This window comes from Heptranchias perlo, unplaced genomic scaffold (genome assembly GCF_035084215.1).
Source record: "Heptranchias perlo isolate sHepPer1 unplaced genomic scaffold, sHepPer1.hap1 HAP1_SCAFFOLD_55, whole genome shotgun sequence".
In the NCBI taxonomy this organism is placed as follows: domain Eukaryota; kingdom Metazoa; phylum Chordata; class Chondrichthyes; order Hexanchiformes; family Hexanchidae; genus Heptranchias; species Heptranchias perlo.
In genome coordinates this window covers 2479954-2499946 of record NW_027139570.1, presented here as the reverse complement: position 1 = coordinate 2499946, position 19993 = coordinate 2479954, and the positions used below count along the sequence as shown (strand labels likewise).

Sequence of the window (19993 nt, the reverse complement as noted above, 5' to 3'; positions counted from 1 at the left end):
GATCCAGTGGATGTTGTATATTTGGATTTTCAAAATGCATTCGATAATTTGCCACATAAAAGGTTGTTACACAAGATAAGTGCTCATGTGATTGGGGGTAATATATCAGCATGGATTGAGGATTGATTAACGGACAGAAAACAGAGAGTGGGGATAAACGGGTCATTTTCAGGTTGGCAGGCTCTAACTAGTGGAGTTGCACAAGGATCAGTGCTTGGGCCTCAGCTATTTACAATCTATATTCATGACTTAGATGAAGACACCGAATGTAATGTATCCAAGTTTGCTGACGATACAAAGCTAGGTGGGAAAGTAAGCTTTGAGGAGGACATAAAGAGTCTGCAAAGGGGAATAGACAGGTTTAGTGAGTGGGTAAGAAGGTGGCAAATGGAGCATAATGTGGTGAAATGTGATGTTATTCACTTTAGTGGGAAGAATAGAAAAACAGAATATTTTAAATGTTGAGAAACAATTACATTTTAGCGTTCAGAGAGATCTGTGCGTCCTGGTACAAGAAACACAGAAAGTTAACATGCAGGTACAGAAAATAAATATTAAGGCAAATGGCATGTTGGCCTTTATTGCATGGGAGCTGGAGTCTCAGAGTAAAAAATCTTTCCTACAATTGTACTGAGCTTTGGTGAGACCTCATCTGGAGTATTGTTTACAGTTTTGGTCTCCTTATCGAAGAAAGGGTATACTTGCCTTACAGGCGGTGCAACGAAGATTCACTAGATTGATTTCTGGGATGAGGGGGTCTTTCTATGAGGACAGATCAAGTAGAATGGGCCTATACAGTCTGGAGTTTAGAAGAATGAGAGGTGATGTTTTTGAATCATGTACAATTCTAAGGGGCTTGACAGGGTCGATGCTGAGAGGTTGTTTCCCTTGGCTGGAGAGTCTCGAACAAGGGGGCATAGTCTCCGGATACGGGGTCGGACATTTAGGACTGAGATATCCAACACACTCAGAGGTATTCTCTCCCCAGAGGGCTGTGGATGTTGAACAAGGCTGAGATCGATAGAGTTTTGGATTCTAAGGGATTCAAGGGAAATGGGGATCGGGCAGGAAAGTGAATTTGCCATCGATGATCAGCCAGGATCTTATTGAATTCCGGAACTGACTGGAGTGACCGCCCTGCGCCTGCATCAATTCTTATGTTCTTACGTGGATACCCAGGGGATGGACCGGGCTGTGAGACCGGGCGGGAGAGCGGGCGGGAAGAGCGGGAATGCGGCTCCTCACTGACTGAGGCCCGGGGTTCAGGGAGGAGGAGATTTCTCGGAGCTGCTCCCTCCATACCCAGAGCCGCCAACACGTTCCCGGGCCCAGAGAGAGGGAGAAGGCGATCGCCCACACCCCCCTCGATCACCCGAACTCCCATCCAACTCACTCCACACTCACTCACATCCCCTCCCTCCATCCTCACTCAAATCTCCGTCCCTCCATCCTCATTCACACTTCACCCTCCCTCCACACACACTCACACATCCCCATCCGTCCAAACTCATTCACATCCCACTCCCTCCAATTTCATTCAAATCCCCGTCCCTCCACGCACACTCACATCCCTCTCCCGCCTCGTTCACTCACATCCCCCTCCCTCCACACTCACTCACACCCCCATCCTCCACCCTCACTCACATCCCCTCCCTCTTCCCTCATTGACACATCACCATCCCTCCAGAATCACCCACGTATCCCCATCCCTCCACCATCCCTCACATTCTCCACGCTCCAACCTCACTCACATCCGGCCTTCCACGCTCAATCACATCCACCTCCCTCCAACTGCACTCACATCCCACTCCCTCCACCACCATTCACATATCACCCTCCCTCCACAATTACTCACACATCCCCATCTCTCCACGATCATTCATAACTCCGTCCCTACACCATCACTCAGATCCCACTTCCTCCGCTCTCATTCACAACCCCCTCCGTCCACTCATTTCCCCATCTCTCCACGCTCAGTCATACCCGCATCCCTTCACAAACACTCACATCCCCCCCCCCTCCACCCACACTGACACATCTCCCTCGATCCACCCACACGAACACACCCCCTTCCCTCCACGCTCACTCCAACACCCCATCCCTCCATCATCACTCACAACTAACTCCCTCCATCCTCACTAGCATCCCCTCACTCCACCCACACTCATAAATCCCCTTCCCTCCACGCTCACTCGCACAGCCCCATTCCTTCGCCGTCAATCACAACCAACTCCCTCCATCCTCACTTGCATCCCCCTCGCTCCACCCTCACTCACGTCACCGTCATTCCACACTCATTCACATACCCCTCCCTCCACACGCACTCACATCCCCCTCACTCATATCCCCCTCCTTCCACCCACACATTTCTCTCCTTACAGCCTCACTCGCTGGGGGAGAGTGATGTGTGAGTGAGAGTGGAGGGAGGGGTATGTCCCATTGAAGGTCGAGGGAGTGAGGTGAGTGTGAGGGTGGAGGGAGTGGGATGTGTAAGTGAGAGTGAATGGAGGGGGATACTAGTGAGATTGAAGGGAGGGGATCAGAGTGAAGGTGGAGGCAGGGGGATGTGAATGAGGGTGGAGGGTGGGGGTGTGTGAATGAGGATGGAGGGGCTGTGTGAGTGAGGGTGGAGGGAGGGGGATGTTGAGTGAGGATGGACGGAGGGAGGTAATATGTCTGAAAGGGCTGAAGGGGGGATATTTGTGTGAGGGTGGAGGGAGGGCGATATGTCGGTATGGGCTGAGGGAGTGTGATGAGAGTGTGGGTGGAGAGAGGGGAATGTTTTAGAGAGGATGGAGGGAGGGCGATATGTCGGTAAGGGCTGAGGGAGGGTGATGTGAGTGAGGGTGGAGAGAGGGGGATGTGAATGAGGGTGGATGGAGGGGGATGTGTGAGTGAGGGTGGAGGGAGGGGGATGTGAATGAGGGTGGAGGGAGGCGGATGTGTTGGAGAAGTTGGAGGCAGCGGTTTGTGTGAGTTACGGTGGAGAGAGTGGGATGTGTTCGTGAGGATGGAAGGAGTGGGATATATGAGTGAAGCTGAAGGGAGGTGGATGTGAGTGAGGGTGGAGGGAGGGGGATGTTTTAGTGAGGATGGAGGGAGTGGGATATGTGAGTGAAGGTGAAGGGAGGTGGATGTGAGTAAGGGGGAGGAACGGGGATTTGTGAGTGAGCGTGGAGGGTGGGGGTTGTGTGAGTGACTCTGAAAGGAGGGGGATGTGTGAGTTTGGGTGGAGGGAGGGTGATGTGAATGAGCATGGATGGAGCAGGATGTTTGAGTGACAGAGGAGGGAGAGGGATATGTGAATGATGGTGGAGGGAGTGGGATGTGTGAGTAACGGTGGAGTGTGACACATGTGATTGAGTGTGGAGGGAGGGTAATGTGATTGTGCGTGGGGGGACGGGGATGTGCGTGCATGTGGAGGTAGGGGATGTGAGTGTTGGTGGAGGGAGGGGCATTTGAGTAAAATTGGTGGGAGTGGGATGTGAATGAGGTTGGACGGATGTGGATGTTTGAGTGAGTGTGGAGGGAGGGTTATGTGTGACTGAGGATGGAGGGCCGGGGATTTGAGTGAGGATGGAGGACCGGGGATTTGAGTGAGGGTGGAGGAAGGGGATGTGATTGAGCATGGAGGGCGTGACGTGAGTGAGGATGATGGGAGTAGGATGTAACTGAGTGATGGTGGAAGGAGGGTGATGTATGAGTGAAGGTGGAGGGAATGGGATGTTTCTGTGATGGAGGTGGGAGGTGAAGTATGAGTGAGGGTGGTGGGAGTGGGCTGTTTGAGTGATGGTGGAGGGAGTTGGATGTGTGAGTGAGTGTAGAGGAAGGGGGATGTGATTGAGGGCGGAAGGACGGTGATGTGTGAGTGAGGGTGGAGGAAGGGGGATGTGTGAGTGAAGGTGGAGTGAGAGGGATATGGGTGAAGGTGGAGGGAGGGGGATTTGTGAGTGACGGTGGAGTGAGGGGGCTGAGTGAGTGAGGATGGAAGGAGGGAGATGTGAGTGCGGATTGACGGAGGAGGATGTTAGAGAGGGTGGAGGGAGTGCGATTTCAGTGAGGCCAGTGGGAGTGGGAAATGTGAGTGACGATGGAGGGAGGTGGATATGTGATTGAGTTTGAATGCGGGGTATGTGTGAGTGAGGTTGGAGGGAGGGGGATGCGTGAGTGAGGTGTAGGGAAGGAGTTGTGTGAATGAGGGTAGTTGTAGGGTAATGGGATTGATGCTGTTAGGAGGGGGGTGTGATTGAGTGTGTTGGGTGTGGCATACGAGTGAGGGTGGAGTGTGGTGGATGTGAATGAGGGTGAAGATATTGGGATGTGTGAGTGAGGGTGGAGGGAGGTGGATATGTGAGTGAGGTCGTAGGGAGGGGACTGTGTGAGTGAGTGTGGAGGGAGAGGAATGTGAGTGATGGTGGAGGGTGGGGGATGTGAATGAGGATGAAGGTTGTGGGATGTGCGAGTGAGGGTGGAGGGAGGTGGACATGTGATTGAGGGTGGAAGGAGTGGTACGTGATTGAGTGTGAAGCGAATGGGATGTGTGTGACGGTGGAGGGAGGGGGATGTGTTATTGAGGGGGAGGAAGGTGTATGCGAGTGAGGGAGTTGTGAGTGTGGAGTGACGGTGATGTGATGAGGGTGAAGAGAGGGGCTGCGAGTGAGGGGGGCGGACGTGTGAGTTAGTGTGAAGGGAAGGGGATGTGAGTGTGTGTGAAGGGATGCGGGTGTGACTGAGCGTGGAGAGAGGGGGAAATGAGTGTGGGTGGAGGGAGAGAGTTGTGAATGATGGTGGAGAGTTTGGGATATGTGAGTGATTGTGGAGGAAGCGTGATGTATGAATGAGAGTGCAGGGAGTGGGATGTGAGTGAGGGTGGAGGGCGAGATATGAGTGTGGTTGGAGGGAGGGGTATGTGAGTGAGAGTGGAGGTAATGGGATGTGAATGAGTGTTGAGGGAGGGGATTGTGAGTGATGATGGAGGGATGGGGATGCGTGGTGATGTGTGAATGAGGGAAGAGGGAGCAGGATGTGAGTGAGTGTGGAGGGAGGGGTATTTGGGTGAAATTAGAGGGTTTGGGATGGGAGTGAGTGTGGAGGGAGGGTGTTGTGGGTGGACGTGGAAGGAGGTGGATGTGATTGTGGGTGGAGGGAGGGGGTGTGAGTATGTGTGGATAGTGGGGGATGTGAGTGAGTGTGGAGGGAGGGGAATGAGAGCAAACTTGGAGGGGGGGGGATGTGAGTGTGGGTGGAGGGAGGGGGTGTGAGTGAGGGTGGAGGGTTGGGGATGTGAGTGTGGGTGAAGGGAGGGGGATTTGAGTGAAATTGAATCGAGTGGGATGTGACCGAGGTTGGACGAATGGGGATGTGTGAGTGACTGTGGAGGGAGGGGGATGTGTGAATGGGGGTGGACGGCAGGGGATTTGAGTGAGGGTGAAGGGAGGGGATGTGAGTGAGCGTGCAGAGCGGGATGTGAGTTCGGATGGAGAGAGTCGGATGTGATTGAGGGTGGAGGGAGGGGATGTGAGTGAGGATGGAGGGAGTCGAATATGAGTGAGTGTGCAGGGAGTGAGCTGGAAGTTAGGGTGGAGTGAGGGGTGTGAGCTCGATCGCCTTCTCCCTCTCTCTGGGCCTGGGAACGTGTTGGCGGCTCTCGGTATTGAGGGAACAGCTCAGAAAAATCTCGTCCTCCCTGAACCCCGGGCCTCAGTCAGTGAAGAGATGCACTCCCGCTCTCCCCGCCCGTTCTCACTGCCTGCTCCATTCCCATGGATGCAGGACAAGAACATAAGAATTGGTGCGGGAGTAGGCCATATGGCCTCTTCAGTGAGCTCCCAAATTCAATAAGATCATGGCTGATTTTCGACTTCAAATTAACTTTCCTGCCCGATCTCCATTTCCCTGGATTCCCTAAGAGTCCAAAACTCTATCGATCTCAGCCATGAATATTTTCAACGGTTCAACACCCACAGCCCTCTGGGGGAGAGAATTCCACAGATTCACAAACCTCTGAGTGAGGAAATTTCTCCTCATCTCAGTCCTAAACTAAAATGTCCGACGCCATATCCTGAGACGATGCCTCCTTGCTCGAGGCAATCCAGCCAGGGGAAACAACCTCTCAGCATCTACCCTGTCAAGTCCCTCAGAATCGTATCGCTTTCAATCTTCTAAACTCTCATTCTTCTCAACTCCAGAGCAAAAAGGCCCATTCTACTTAATCTCTCCTCATAGGACAACGCCTTCATCTCAGGAATCAATCCAGTGAACCTTTGTTGCACCGCCTGTAAGGCAAGTCCACCCTTTCTTAGATAAGGAGACCAAAATTGTACATATTACTCCAGGTGAGGTCACACCAAAGTCCAGTACAATTGTCGGAAAACTTCTTTAATCTTATACTCCAACCCCCATGCAATAAAGGCCAACATGCTATTTGCCTTCATAATTGTTTGCTGCACCTGCATGTTAACTTTCTGTGATTCTTGTACGAGGACACCCAGAAATCTCTGAACACCAAAATTTTATTGTTTCTCACCATTTAAAATATATTCTGTTTTTCTATTCTTCCCACAAAAGTGAATAACCTCACATTTCCCCACATTATACTCCATCTGCCATATTCTTGCCCACTCACTGAACCTGTCGATATCCCTTTTCAGACTCTTTATGTCCTCCTCACAGCCTACTTTCCCACCTAGCTTTGTATCGTCAGCAAACTTGGATACCTAACACTCAGTGCTTTCATTTAAGTCATTAACATATAGTGTAAATAGCTGAGGCCCCAGCACTGATCCATGTGGCACTCCACGAGGTACAGCCTGCCAACCTGAAAATGACCCGTTTATCCCGACTCTCCGTTTTCTGTCCGTTTACCAATGCTCCATCCTCAATATTACCCCCAACCCAATGAGCCCTTACCTTGCATAACACACTTTTGTGTGGCAACTTATTGAATGCCGTTTGAAAATTTAAAAATACAATATCCACTGGTTCCCCTTTATCGACCCTGCTCGTGACATCCTCAAAAAACTCCAATAGAAATTCACCGAGGCGAGTGATTCCGCCCTTTCTATTATTTTTTATTCGTTCATGGGATGTCGTCGTCGCTGGCGAGGCCGGCATTTATTGCCCAGCCCTAATTGCCCTTGAGAAGGTGGTGGTGAGCCACCTTCTTCAACCGCTGCAGTCAGTGTGGTGAAGGTTCTCCCACAGTGCTGATCGGAAGGGAGTTTCTATTCTATTGGTTCATAACAAGCGGGCGTGGGGCTGTGTGTGGGACCAGGCCCTGATTGGCGGGTGGGCTATCAATCACTTGTTTTGAACCAATGGAAGGGGCGGACTCAATGAGCGGCAATCATTTCTGCAGCGAGTGAAAGTGTCGATTCGATTCTCCTTCACACCGTCAATATTGGTCTCATTTTCTGCCCTGCCATAATTCGATCTCCCGGTGAATGACGGAGTGATTGGGAAAAGCCCACAGCTGGAATTAAACAGGGATTGTAGACTGAGGAACAACAGCAGGGGAATCAGCACAGGATTGTGAGATCAGCAACCAGAGAGAATCCTTCCGATTCAAAGAGCTTCCATCGATCGACTGGGGAGAAAGGTAAGAGAAAGTCCCATTTACTCAGATAAACACTGGTCCTGTGGACAGTCCACAAAGGTTACAAGCTAATGGGGAAATGGTGAGAATGAGACTGGGAGAGTCTGATCACAGAGTACAATTATCCAGCATGAGGCCGTGCAATGAAACGTGAAGTGAGATCAGTTTCTGTTTCAAAGCACACAGTCACAAATGAATCTTGTGTGTGTTTTAGAGTGAAGGGGTTTGATCTAAGAGGTGACTCCAGTCTGAGGCAGTGCCGAGCAGATATACAATGTCTCCCCGCCCCCAGCACCAACTGTGAATGAACCCACCTTTATGGTCCCCATAATATCAATATTACACTGTATTAATGTAGTACCAGTCAGTGTTACCGAATTCAAATATATTTCATATCCAACTATCAAAATCAATCATCTTACAATTCTGAACTGGATACTGGATTTAACTTAATGTTATTTCCCATCAGTAAATCTATTTCTGGATTTTAGAATTGCAGTTGAATTAAATGATAGTTTACATATAAACTGGTGATAAAATGATACGTAAATCGTATTCGAATAATGATTTAAGCAGAAAATATAGACACTGTCTTTCAGCCCTTTTAAACACTAACTGGAGTTTCCAGAAATGTTGTTTATCCAAACTTTGTAACATTCCAGATGTATAAAGAATGTGACGATCAGATGTTTTGCCATCGAATTCAGTATTGTGGCAGTAATTTAAATGGTCACTGCTAACAGTTACATGTTTAGATGGTTTATGACAATCTGATTTTCAGAGCAGATGGGGTCTGTTTTTAATAATGTGACTGTTTGATCCTTCTGTCGATGCGGTGCTGCTTAATGTTCTGTCGAGCTCGAACTGACGGTACATTCAGTAAATTCCCAGTATCAGGTCTCGTGGTGTAAAAACATATTTATTGGAATAGCAGCTTCGTGGTTAGAAAAAGTGTCTGAATGTTTAGGGTTAATCTTCATCTTAACTAAACTCTAAACACGATGGTGGTTTTTGTCATTTCCGTTTCAGTTATTTTCCATGAGTGATTTCCTCTACTGCCATGGTAACAATCTGTCAGATCTCAGTACAAGAGGTGTTGGTTCCAATTTATGTCCGAAAGACCATGAAACATTCAGTGTAAACTCTTCTCTATATATTCAGACCATGAAACGGGACACCCAAATTTCTCTGAACTCCAACGTTCAATAGTTTCTTACGATTTAAAAAATATCCTGTTTTTCTATTCTTCCGACCAAAGTGAATAACCTCACATTTCTCCATCTGCCACCTTCTTGCCCACTCACTTAACCTGTCTATATCTCTTTGCAGACTCTTTGTGTCCTCCTCACAGCTTACTTTCCCACCTACCTTTTATCGTCAGCAAAATTGGAGACATTACACTCGGCCCCTTCATCTAAGTCATAGAATCGTTGCAACACAGAGGGAGGCCATTCGACCCGTCGACCATGCGCCGAATCTATGCAAGAGCAATCCAGCTAGTCCCACTCCCCTGCCCTATCCCCAGAGCCCTGCAATTTTTGTTCCCTTCAAGTATTTATCCAATTCCCTTTTAAAGGCCATGATTGAACCGGGGCGGGCCCAGAGAGAGAAGTATGAGTGAGAGTGGAGGGTGGAGGATGTGAGCGATGGTGAAGGGAGGGGGGTGTAAGTGACTGTGGTGGGAGGACGATGTGAATGATGATGGAGGGAGTGGGATATGTGAGAGAGGGTAGAGGGAGTGGAATGTGTGAGTGACGGTGGAAGGAGGGGGATGTATGAGAGAGGGTGGAGGCAGGGAAATGTGTGAATGAGGATGAAGGGAGGTGGATGCGTGATTGAGGGTGGGGGTTGGGGGATGTGAATGAGGGTGGAGGTATGGCGATGGGAGTGAGGGTGGAGTGAGAGGATGTTTGAGTGAGGGTGGTGGGAGAGGGTATGAGTGAGGGTAGAAGGGTGGATGTGTGTGAGGCTGGATGGAAGGGGTTGTGAGTGAGTTTGGAGGGAGGGGATGTGAGTGAGTGTATTGCGAAGAGGATGTATGACTGATGGTGGAGTGTGGAGGATGTGTAAGTGAGGGTGGAGTGTGGAGTATGAGTGTTCGAGGGTGAAGGGAGGGGGATGTGAGTGACAGTGGAGGCAGGGTGATGTGTGAGTGACGGTGGAGCGAGATGAAAGTGTGAGTGGGGGTGGTGTGAGGGGTATGTTTGAGTGAATGTGGAGTGAGGGTGATGTGTGAGTGAAGGTGGAGGGATGGTGATGTGAGTGAGGATAGAGGTAGGGCGATGTAAGTGAGGTTGGGGGTGTGGGTTTTGAGTGAGGGTGGAGGGAGGAGGATGTTTGAATGAGGGTGAATGGAGAGGAATGTGAATGAGGGTGGACGGAGTGGGGTGTGTGAGTGACGGTGGAGGTAGAGGGATGTGAATGAGAGTGGAGGGAGGGCCATGTGAGTGAGGGTGGAGGAAGGGACGTGTGAGTGAGGGTGCAGGGTGGTGGATGCGTTATTGTGGGTGGAGGGAAGAGGATGTGAATTAGGGTAGAGGAATTGTGATGTGTGAATGACAGTGGAGAGAGGGGGCTGTCTGAGTGAGGGTGGAGTGATGTGGATGTATGAGTGAGAGTGGAGGGAGCAGGATGTGTGTGAGGGTCGACGACGTGGGATGTGTGATTGAGGTTAGAGGGATGATGAGTGAGTGAACATGGATATAGAGGGATGTGAATGAGGGTGGAGGGAGGGGATGTGAGTGAGTATGGAGGGAAGGGGTTGCGCGTGAGGGGGAGGGAGTGGGATGTGTGAGTGAGGATGGTGGGAGGGGGATGTGTGAGTGACAGTGGAAGGAGATGGATGTGTGAGTGATGGTGGAGGGTGGGCCGTGCGTGAGTGAGGGTGAGGTGACGGGATGCGATTGCGGGCGGAGGCAGAGGATGTGTGAGTGAGTTTGGAGGGAGGTGGATGTGTGATTGACTCAGGATGGATGAGTGGTGGGAGGAGGATTTGTGAGTGAGGATGGAGGGAGGGTTAGGAGTGAATGATGGTAGAGAAAGGAGGATGTGTGAGTGAGGGTGGAGGGCGGGGAATGAGTGAATAAGGTTGGAGGAATGGTGTGTGTTTGAGTGTGCAGTTAGTGGGATGATTGTATAAGGGTGGAGGGATGGGATTTATGAGTGAGGGTGGATGGGGATGTGTCAGTGAGGGTGAATGGAGGGCGATGTGAGCGAGGTTGGTGGTAGGTCAATGGGAGTGAGGTTGGAGGGCGGCGATGTGAGTGAGGGTGGATGGTGGGGTCTGACTGAGGGTGGGATGTTTCAGTTAGGGAGGAGGGCAGAGAATGTGAATGAGGATGGAGGGTGTGGGGTGTGTGAATTAGGGTGGAGGGAATTTGATGTGTGAGTGAGCGTGGAGTGAGGGGGATGTGTGAGTGAGGGTGGAAGGAGAGGGATGTGTGAGTTAGGGTGGAGGGAGTGGAATGTGAATGACTGTGAGGGGATATGAGTGAGTGTGGAGGGAGGAGATGTGTGAGTGAGGTTGGAGAGAGGATGACGTGAGTGAGGGTGGAGCGAGGTGAATATGTGATTGATGGAGGAGGGACGGGGAAGTATATGTGAGGGTAGAGGGAGGTGGATGTGGGTGAGGGTGGGCTGTGTGAGTTAGAGTGGAGGGAGGAGTATGTGAATAAGGGTGGACGGAGTGGGATATGTGAATTAGGGTGGAGGGAGGAGTATGTGAATAAGGGTGGAGGGAGTGGGATGTGTGAGTTAGGGTGGAGGGAGGAGTATGTGAATAAGGGTGGAGGGAGTGGGATGTGTGAGTTAGGGTGGAGGGAGGAGTATGTGAATAAGAGTGGACAGAGTGGGATGTGTGAATTAGGGTGGAGGGAGGAGTATGTGAATAAGAGTGGACAGAGTGGGATGTGTGAGTTACAGTGAAGGGAGGGGAATGTGTGAGTGAGCGTGGAGTGATGGTGATGTCTGAGTGAGTGTGGAGGGAGGGGGTTGTGTGAGTGAGGGTAGTGGGAGTGGTTATATGAGTTAGGATGGAGGCATGGAGATGTGAATGAGGGTGGAGGGAGGTGGATATGTGAGTGAGTGTTGTGGAAGGGGGTTGTGTGTGGGGGGTGGCGTAGGGAGGGAAATGTGTGAGTGCCTGTGAAGTGAGGGGGAAATGTGAGTCAGGGTGGAGGGAGGGGGATGTTCATGAGGGTGCAGTAACGGTGATGTGAGTGAGAAGGGAGGGAAGGGAATGTGAGTGAGGGTGGAGACAGGAGGATGTATGATTGAGCGTGGAGGGAGGGGAATATGAGTGAGGGTAGAGGGAGGTGAATTTGAGTGAGAAGGGAAGGAGGCGGATGTGAATGAGGTTGATAGGAACGATGTGAGTGAGTGTAGATGGAGGAGTTTGTATGTGATGGTGGAAGCACGGGGTTGTGAGTGAGGCTGGAGGGAGGCGGAAGTGTGAGTGAGAGTGGAGGGAGGGGATTGTGAGTAAGGTTGATGGGACCAATGTGAATGAGGCTGGAAGGAAGTGGATGTGTGAGTGTGAATGGAGGGAGGGGATTGTGTGTTATGGTGGAGGGAGGGGGATGTGTGAGTGAGAGTGGAGGGAGGGTGTTATGAGTCAGGGTGGAGGGAGCAGGATGTGTGTGAGGGTGGAGGGAGTCGTATGTGAGTGAGGCTGGACGGAACTGGATGTGAGTGAGAGTGGGGTGAGGGGGATGTGAAAGAGGATCTAGGGATAGGGATATGAATGCGTGTTGAGGGAGGGTGATCTGAGTAAGAGTGGAGAGAGGGGCATGTGCTTGAGGGTGGAGTGAGGGGGATGTGTGTGAGGGTGGATGGAAGTGGATGTGAGTGAGTGTGGAAGGAGTGGGATGTGAATGAGTGTTGTGGGAGGGTGAGGTGAGTGAGAGTGGAGGGAGGAGATGTGAAACAGGGTGGAGGGATGGGGATGTGGTTCAGGGTGAGGGTGCAGGGCGGGGATGTGTGCGAGGGTGGAGGGAGGGGATGTGTGTGAGGGTGGAGGGAGGTGGTGTGTGTGAGTGTGGAGGGAGGGGGATGTGTGTGAGGGTGGAGGGTGGAGGATGTGAGAGACGGTGGAGGGATAGGGATGTGGGTGACTGTGGAGGGAGAGGCACGTGAATGAGGGTGCACGGAGGGTCATGTGAGTGACTGTGTTGTCCCTCTCTCTGGGCCCGGGAACGTGTGGCAGCTCCAGGGAGTGTTCTTGTGGCTCAGATAAATCTCCCCCTCCCTGAACCCCGGGCTTCAGTCAGTGAGGAGCTGCACTCCCGCACTCTCCGCCCGGTCTCACTGCCTGGTATCACCGCCCCGTCCATCCCCTGGGTCACCTCATAAGAACATACAAAATAGGAGCAGGGCTGGGCCATCCGGCCCCTCGATCCTGCTCCGCCATTCAATAAGATCATGGCTGATCTTCAACCTCAACTCCACTTTCCCGTCTGATCCCCATATCCCTTGAGTCAATTACAGTCCAAAAATCTCTCAATCTCAGCCTTGAATATACTCAACGATTGACCATCCACAGCCCCCCGGGGAAAAAGAAATCCAAAGGTTCACAACCCTATGAATGAAGAAATTTCTCCTCATCTTATTCCTAAAAGTCTGACCCCGTATCCTGAGACTATGCCCCCTTGTTCTAGACTATCCAGCCAGGGGAAACAACCTCTCAGCATCGACCCTGTCAAAACCCCTCAGAATCTTATATGATTCAATAATATCACCTCTCATTCTTCTAAACTCCAGAGAGTATCGGCCCATTCTACTCAATCTCTCCTCATAGGACAACCCTCTCATCCCAGGAATCAATCCAGTGAACCCATCTTGCACTGCCTGTAAGACAAGTATATCCTTCCATAGATAAAGAGACCAAAAGTGTACACAGTACTCCAGGTGAGGTCTCATCAAAGCCCGATACAATTCTCGGAAGAATTCCTTACTCTTGAACTCCAACCCCCTTGCAATAAAGGCCAAAATGCTATTTGCCTTCATGATTGTTTGCTGTACCTGCATGTTAACTTTCTTTGTTTCTTGTACGAGGACACCTCTGAACGCTAAAATGTAACAGTTTCTCACCATTTAAAAAATATTCTGTTTTTCTTTGCTTCGGACAAAAGTGAATAACCTCACATTTCCCCACATTATACTCTATCTGCCATATTTTTGCCCACTCACTGAAGCTGTCTATATCACTTTGCAGACTCTTTGTGTCATCCTCATTGCTTACTTTCCCACCTAGCTTTGTATCGTCAGCAAACTTGGATACACAGCACTCGGTGCCTTCATCTAAGTCATTAATATAGATTGTAAATAGCTGAGGCCCCAGCACTGATCCTTGTGGCACTCCACTGGTTACAGCCTGCCAACCTGAAAATGACTCGTTTATCCCGACTCTCTGTTTTCTGTTCGTGAACCAATTCTCAATCCTCAATATTAGCCCAACCCAATGAGCCCTTCTCTTGTGTAACAAACTATTGTGTGGCAATTTATTGACTGCCTTTTGAAAATCGAAATAAGCAACATCCGCTAGTTCCCCTTTATCTACCCTGCTCGTGACATCCTCAAAAAACTCCTACAGAGATTCGCATAGGCGAGTGACTTCCGCCCGTTCTATTATTTTTTTATTCGTTCATGGGATGTGGGCATCGCTGGCGAGGCCAGCATTTATTGCCCAGCCCTAATTGCCCTTGAGAAGGTGGTGGTGAGCCGCCTTCTTCAACCGCTGCAGTCTGTGTGGTGAAGGTTCTCCCACAGTGCTGATCGGAAGGGAGGTTCTATTCTATTGGTTCATAACAAGCGGGCGTGGGGCTGTGTGTGGGACCAGGCACTGATTGGCGGTGGGGTTATCAATCATTTGTTTTGAACCAATGGAAGTGGCGGACTCAATGAGCGGCATTCATTTCTGCAGCGAGGGAAAGTGCAGATTAGATTCTCCTTCACACCGTCACGATTGGTCTCATTTTCTGCCCTGCCATTATTAGATCTGCCGGTGAATGACGAAGTGATTGAGAAAAGTCCACAGCTGGAAGTAAACAGGGATTGTAGACTGAGGAACAACAGCAGGTGAATCAGCACAGGATTGTGAGAGCAGCAACCAGAGAGAACCCTTCCGATTCAAAGAGCTTCCGCAGATCGACTGGGGAGAAAGGTAAGAGAAAGTGTCATTTCCTCAAATGAACACTGGTCCTGTAGACAGTCCACAAAGGTTACAAGGTAAAGGGGGAAATGGCGAGAATGAGACTGGGAGAGTCTAATCACCGAGTACAATTATCCAGCATTAGGCAGTGCAATGAAATGTGAAGTGAGATCAGTTTCTGTCTCAAATCACACAGTCACAAATGAATCTTGTGTGTGTTTTAGAGTGAAGGGGTTTGATCGAAGAGATGACTCCAGTCTGATGCGGAGCCCATCAGGTTTAAAGTGTCTCCCCGCCCCCAGCACCAACTTGGAAAGAACCCACCTTTCTTGTCTCCATAATATCGATATTATACTGTGTTTTAATGTAATGCCAGACAGTGTTACTGAATTCAAATATATTTCATATCCATCAAAATCAACCATCTTACAATTCTGAACTGGATACTGGGTTTTGCTTAATATTATTTCCCATCAGTAAATCTATTTCTGGATTTCACACTTGCAGTTGAATTAAATGATTATCATTGAAATATAAACTGGTGATAAAATGATACGCAAATCTTATTTAATGGATTGTAAAAATTCTTCCAATTGATTATTTTGTGTGTTGTCAGAATAATGTGCTGGGTGATCACCTGATCCAGCCTCTGCCGAGGGTTCTTTTTAATAAACTGAGAGCGATGTTTGTCCCGATACAATCCAGATTCATTTCCGTGCTCTTTGATTCGATAGAAGTGTTCAAAATCATGGCGATTTAGATTAAGTAAATAAAGAGAAACTGTTCCCATTGGCGGAAGGGTCACGAACCAGATGACACACATTTAAGTTGCTTGGCGAAATAACCAAATGCAGTGAGTTTAATGATCTGGAATGCGCTGCCTGACAGGATGGTGGAAGCAGATTCAAAAGCGAATTGGATAAATTGTGCAAGGGAAAAATATTTGCAGGTCTACGTGGAAAGAGCGGGGGAATGGGATTAAATGTAATGCTCTGACTAAGAGCCGGCACAGGCTCGATGGCCTGAATGGTCTCCTTCGATGCTGTAATCATTCCGTTATTCTATCCAATTCCTTTTTCAAGTTACTATTGAATCTGCTTCCACCACCCGTTCAGGTAGTCCAGTCCAGATCATAATATCTGGCCACATCAAAATGCAAATCTCTTCATCTCCCCCCGCCTGCTTCTTTTGTCAATTATCTTAAATCTGTGTCCCCTGGTTATCGACACATATTAATCTTAAAAGCCTTTTTCTAACCATCCGTTTATCGATTTATAATTATGTTTAATCTAACTTAACAGGTATAAATAGAGGACCGTGTTTTCAAAATATCATTGAGAGACAGGCCCTTGAGATTAATGTACAAGTCTGGCGTGTCATGCAACTTTCATATTACAAAGCGATCATAAATAATACCGTTGTTAAGAAATGGCGGGGTGAAAATATGTTTTTGAAAAACAAGCATAATTGCAGCGACACAAAGTTCAAAACACTTTTTTTCCATTTGGCAGCTGTAAGTTGCCAGCGAGCTCAAGGAACGGAAACGAGATCTGTTGCATTGCCCGTCTCTGCTGACAACGGTTTGTAAACTGGAGAATGGGTGTAAAGTAGATCAGTTGCATCGCCCCCCTCTGCTGACTGAGGTTTGTAAACTGGAGAGTGGGGGGTAAAGTAGATCTGCTGCATCGCCCCCCTCTGCTGACTGAGGTTTGTAAACTGGAGAATGGGTGTAAAGTAGATCTGTTGCATCGCCCCCCTCTGCTGACTCAGGTTTGTAACCTGGAGACTGGGGTAAAGTAGATCTGTTGCATCGCCCCCCTCTGCTGACTGAGGTTTGTAACCTGGAGACTGGGCGGTAAAGGAGATCTGTTGCATCGCCCCCCTCTGCTGACTGCGGTTTGTATCCTGGAGACTGGGGGGTAAAGTAGATCTGTTGCATCGCCCCCCTCTGCTGACTGCGGTTTGTAACCTGGAGACTGGGGGGTAAAGTAGATCTGTTGCATCGCCCGCCTCTGCTGACTGCGGTTCGTATCCTGGAGACTGGGGGGTAAAGTAGATCTGTTGCATCGCCCCCCTCTGCTGACTGCGGTTTGTAACCTGGAGACTGGGGGGTAAAGTAGATCTGTTGCATCGCCCCACTCAACTGACTGAGGTTTGTAACCTGGAGACTGGGGGGGTAAAGTAGATCTGTTGCATCGCCCCCCTCTGCTGACTGAGGTTTGTAACCTGGAGACTGGGGGGTAAAGTAGATCTGTTGCATCGCCCCCCTCTGCTGACTGAGGCTTGTAACCTGGAGACTGGGGGGTAAAGTAGATCTGTTGCATCTCCCCACTCTGCTGACAGCGGTTTGTAACCTGGAGAATGGGGGGTAAAGTAGATCTGCTGCATCGCCCCCCTCTGCTGACTGCGGTTTGAAACCTGGAGACTGGGGGGTAAAGTAGATCTGTTGCATCGCCCACCTCTGCTGACAGAGGTTTATAAACTGGAGAATGGGTGTAAAGTAGATCAGTTGCATCGCCCCCATCTGCTGACTGAGGTTTTAAACTGGAGAGTGGGGGGTAAAGTAGATCTGCTGCATCGCCCCCCTCTGCTGACTGAGGTTTGTAAACTGGAGAATGGGTGTAAAGTAGATCTGTTGCATCGCCCCCCTCTGCTGACTCAGGTTTGTAACCTGGAGACTGGGGGGGTAAAGTAGATCTGTTGCATCGCCCCCCTCTGCTGACTGAGGTTTGTAACCTGGAGACTGGGGGTTAAAGTAGATCTGTTGCATCGCCCCCCTCTGCTGACTGAGGCTTGTAACCTGGAGACTGGGGGGTAAAGTAGATCTGTTGCATCTCCCCACTCTGCTGACAGCGGTTTGTAACCTGGAGAATGGGGGGTAAAGTAGATCTGCTGCATCGCCCCCCTCTGCTGACTGCGGTTTGAAACCTGGAGACTGGGGGGTAAAGTAGATCTGTTGCATCGCCCACCTCTGCTGACAGAGGTTTATAAACTGGAGAATGGGTGTAAAGTAGATCAGTTGCATCGCCCCCATCTGCTGACTGAGGTTTTAAACTGGAGAGTGGGGGGTAAAGTAGATCTGCTGCATCGCCCCCCTCTGCTGACTGAGGTTTGTAAACTGGAGAATGGGTGTAAAGTAGATCTGTTGCATCGCCCCCCTCTGCTGACTCAGGTTTGTAACCTGGAGACTGGGGTAAAGTAGATCTGTTGCATCGCCCCCCTCTGCTGACTGAGGTTTGTAACCTGGAGACTGGGCGGTAAAGGAGATCTGTTGCATCGCCCCGCCTCTGCTGACTGCGGTTTGTATCCTGGAGACTGGGGGGTAAAGTAGATCTGTTGCATCGCCCCCCTCTGCTGACTGCGGTTTGTAACCTGGAGACTGGGGGGTAAAGTAGATCTGTTGCATCGCCCGCCTCTGCTGACTGCGGTTTGTAACCTGGAGACTGGGGGGTAAAGTAGATCTGTTGCATCGCCCCCCTCTGCTGACTGAGGCTTGTAACCTGGAGACTGGGGGGGGGTAAAGTAGATCTGTTGCATCGCCCCCCTCTGCTGACTGATGCTTGTAACCTGGAGACTGGGGGGTAAAGTAGATCTGTTGCATCTCCCCCCTCTGCTGACAGCGGTTTGTAACCTGGAGAATGGGGGGTAAAGTAGATCTGTTTCATCGCCCCACTCTGCTGACTGCGGTTTGAAACCTGGAGACTGGGGGGTAAAGTAGATCTGTTGCATCGCCCCCCTCTGCTGACTGAGGCTTGTAACCTGGAGACTGGGGGGTAAAGTAGATCTGTTGCATCGCCCACCTCTGCTGACTGAGGTTTGTAACCTGGTGACTGGGGGGTAAAGTAGATCTGTTGCATCTCCCCCCTCTGCTGACTGAGGTTTGTAACTTGGAGACTGGGGGGTAAAGTAGATCTGTTTCATCGCCCCACTCTGCTGACTGTGGTTTGTAACCTGGAGACTGGGGGGTAAAGTAGATCTGTTGCATCGCCCCCCCAGGCTTACTGAGGCTTGTAACCTGGAGACTGGGGGGTAAAGTAGATCTGTTGCATCTCCCCCCTCTGCTGACAGCGGTTTGTAACCTGGAGAATGGGGGGTAAAGTAGATCTGTTGCATCGCCCACCTCTGCTGACTGAGGTTTGTAACCTGGTGACTGGGGGGTAAAGTAGATCTGTTGCATCGCCCCACTCTGCTGACAGCGGTTTGTAACCTGGAGACTGGGGGGTAAAGTAGATCTGTTGCATCGCCCCCCTCTGCTGACTGAGGCTTGTAACCTGGAGATTGGGGGGTAAAGTAGATTTGCTGCATCGCCCCCCTCTGCTGACTGAGGTTTGTTACCTGGAGACTGGGGGGTAAAGTAGATCTGTTGCATCGCCCCCCTCTGCTGACTGCGATTTGTAACCTGGAGACTGGGGGGGTAAAGTAGATTTGTTGCATCGCCCCCCTCTGCTGACTAAGGCTTGAACCTGGAGACTGGGGGGTAAAGTAGATCTGTTGCATCGCCCTCCTCTGCTGACAGCGGTTTGTAACGTGGAGACTGGGGGGTAAAGTAGATCTGTTGCATCTCCCCCCTCTGCTGACTGCGGTTTGTAACCTGGAGACTGGGAGTTTAAGTAAATCAGTTGCATCGCCCCCCTCTGCTGACTGAGGTTTGGAACCTGGAGACTGGGGGGTAAAGTAGATCTGTTTCATCGCCCCACTCTGCTGACTGTGGTTTGTAACCTGGAGACTGGGGGGTAAAGTAGATCTGTTGCATCGCCCCCCTCTGCTGACTGAGGCTTGTAACCTGGAGATTGGGGGGTAAAGTCGATCTGCTGCATCGCCCCCCTCTGCTGACTGAGGTTTGTAACCTGGAGACTGGGGGGTAAAGTTGATCTGTTGCATCTCCCCCCTCTGCTGACAGCGGTTTGTAACCTGGAGACTGGGGGGTAAAGTAGATCTGTTGCATCGCCCGCCTCATCTGGCTGCGGTTTGTATCCTGGAGACTGGGGGGTAAAGTAGATCTGTTGCATCGCCCACCTCTGCTGACTGAGGTTTGTAACCTGGTGACTGGGGGGTAAAGTAGATCTGTTGCATCTCCCCCCTCTGCTGACTGAGGTTTGTAACTTGGAGACTGGGGGGTAAAGTAGTTCTGTTGCATCGCCCCCCTCTGCTGACTGAGGCTTATAACCTGGAGACTGGGGGGTAAAGTAGATCTGTTGCATCTCCCCCCTCTGCTGACAGCGGTTTGTAACCTGGAGAATGGGGGGTAAAGT

The 19993-nt window shown here is 50.3% G+C and overlaps 1 protein-coding gene across 1 annotated transcript in view; it reads left to right on the top strand.

Annotated features, from left to right (window-relative positions):
- The first annotated feature begins 7209 nt into the window (after positions 1–7209).
- The window catches only part of LOC137315448 (NACHT, LRR and PYD domains-containing protein 3-like), a 75714-nt gene continuing 62930 nt past the window's right edge, over positions 7210–19993 (top strand). Inside the window, exons 1-2 of the mRNA XM_067980125.1 lie at positions 7210–7597; positions 14587–14753. The gene's annotated coding sequence lies outside the window, so the exon portion shown is untranslated. The remainder of the gene's footprint in view (positions 7598–14586; positions 14754–19993) is intronic.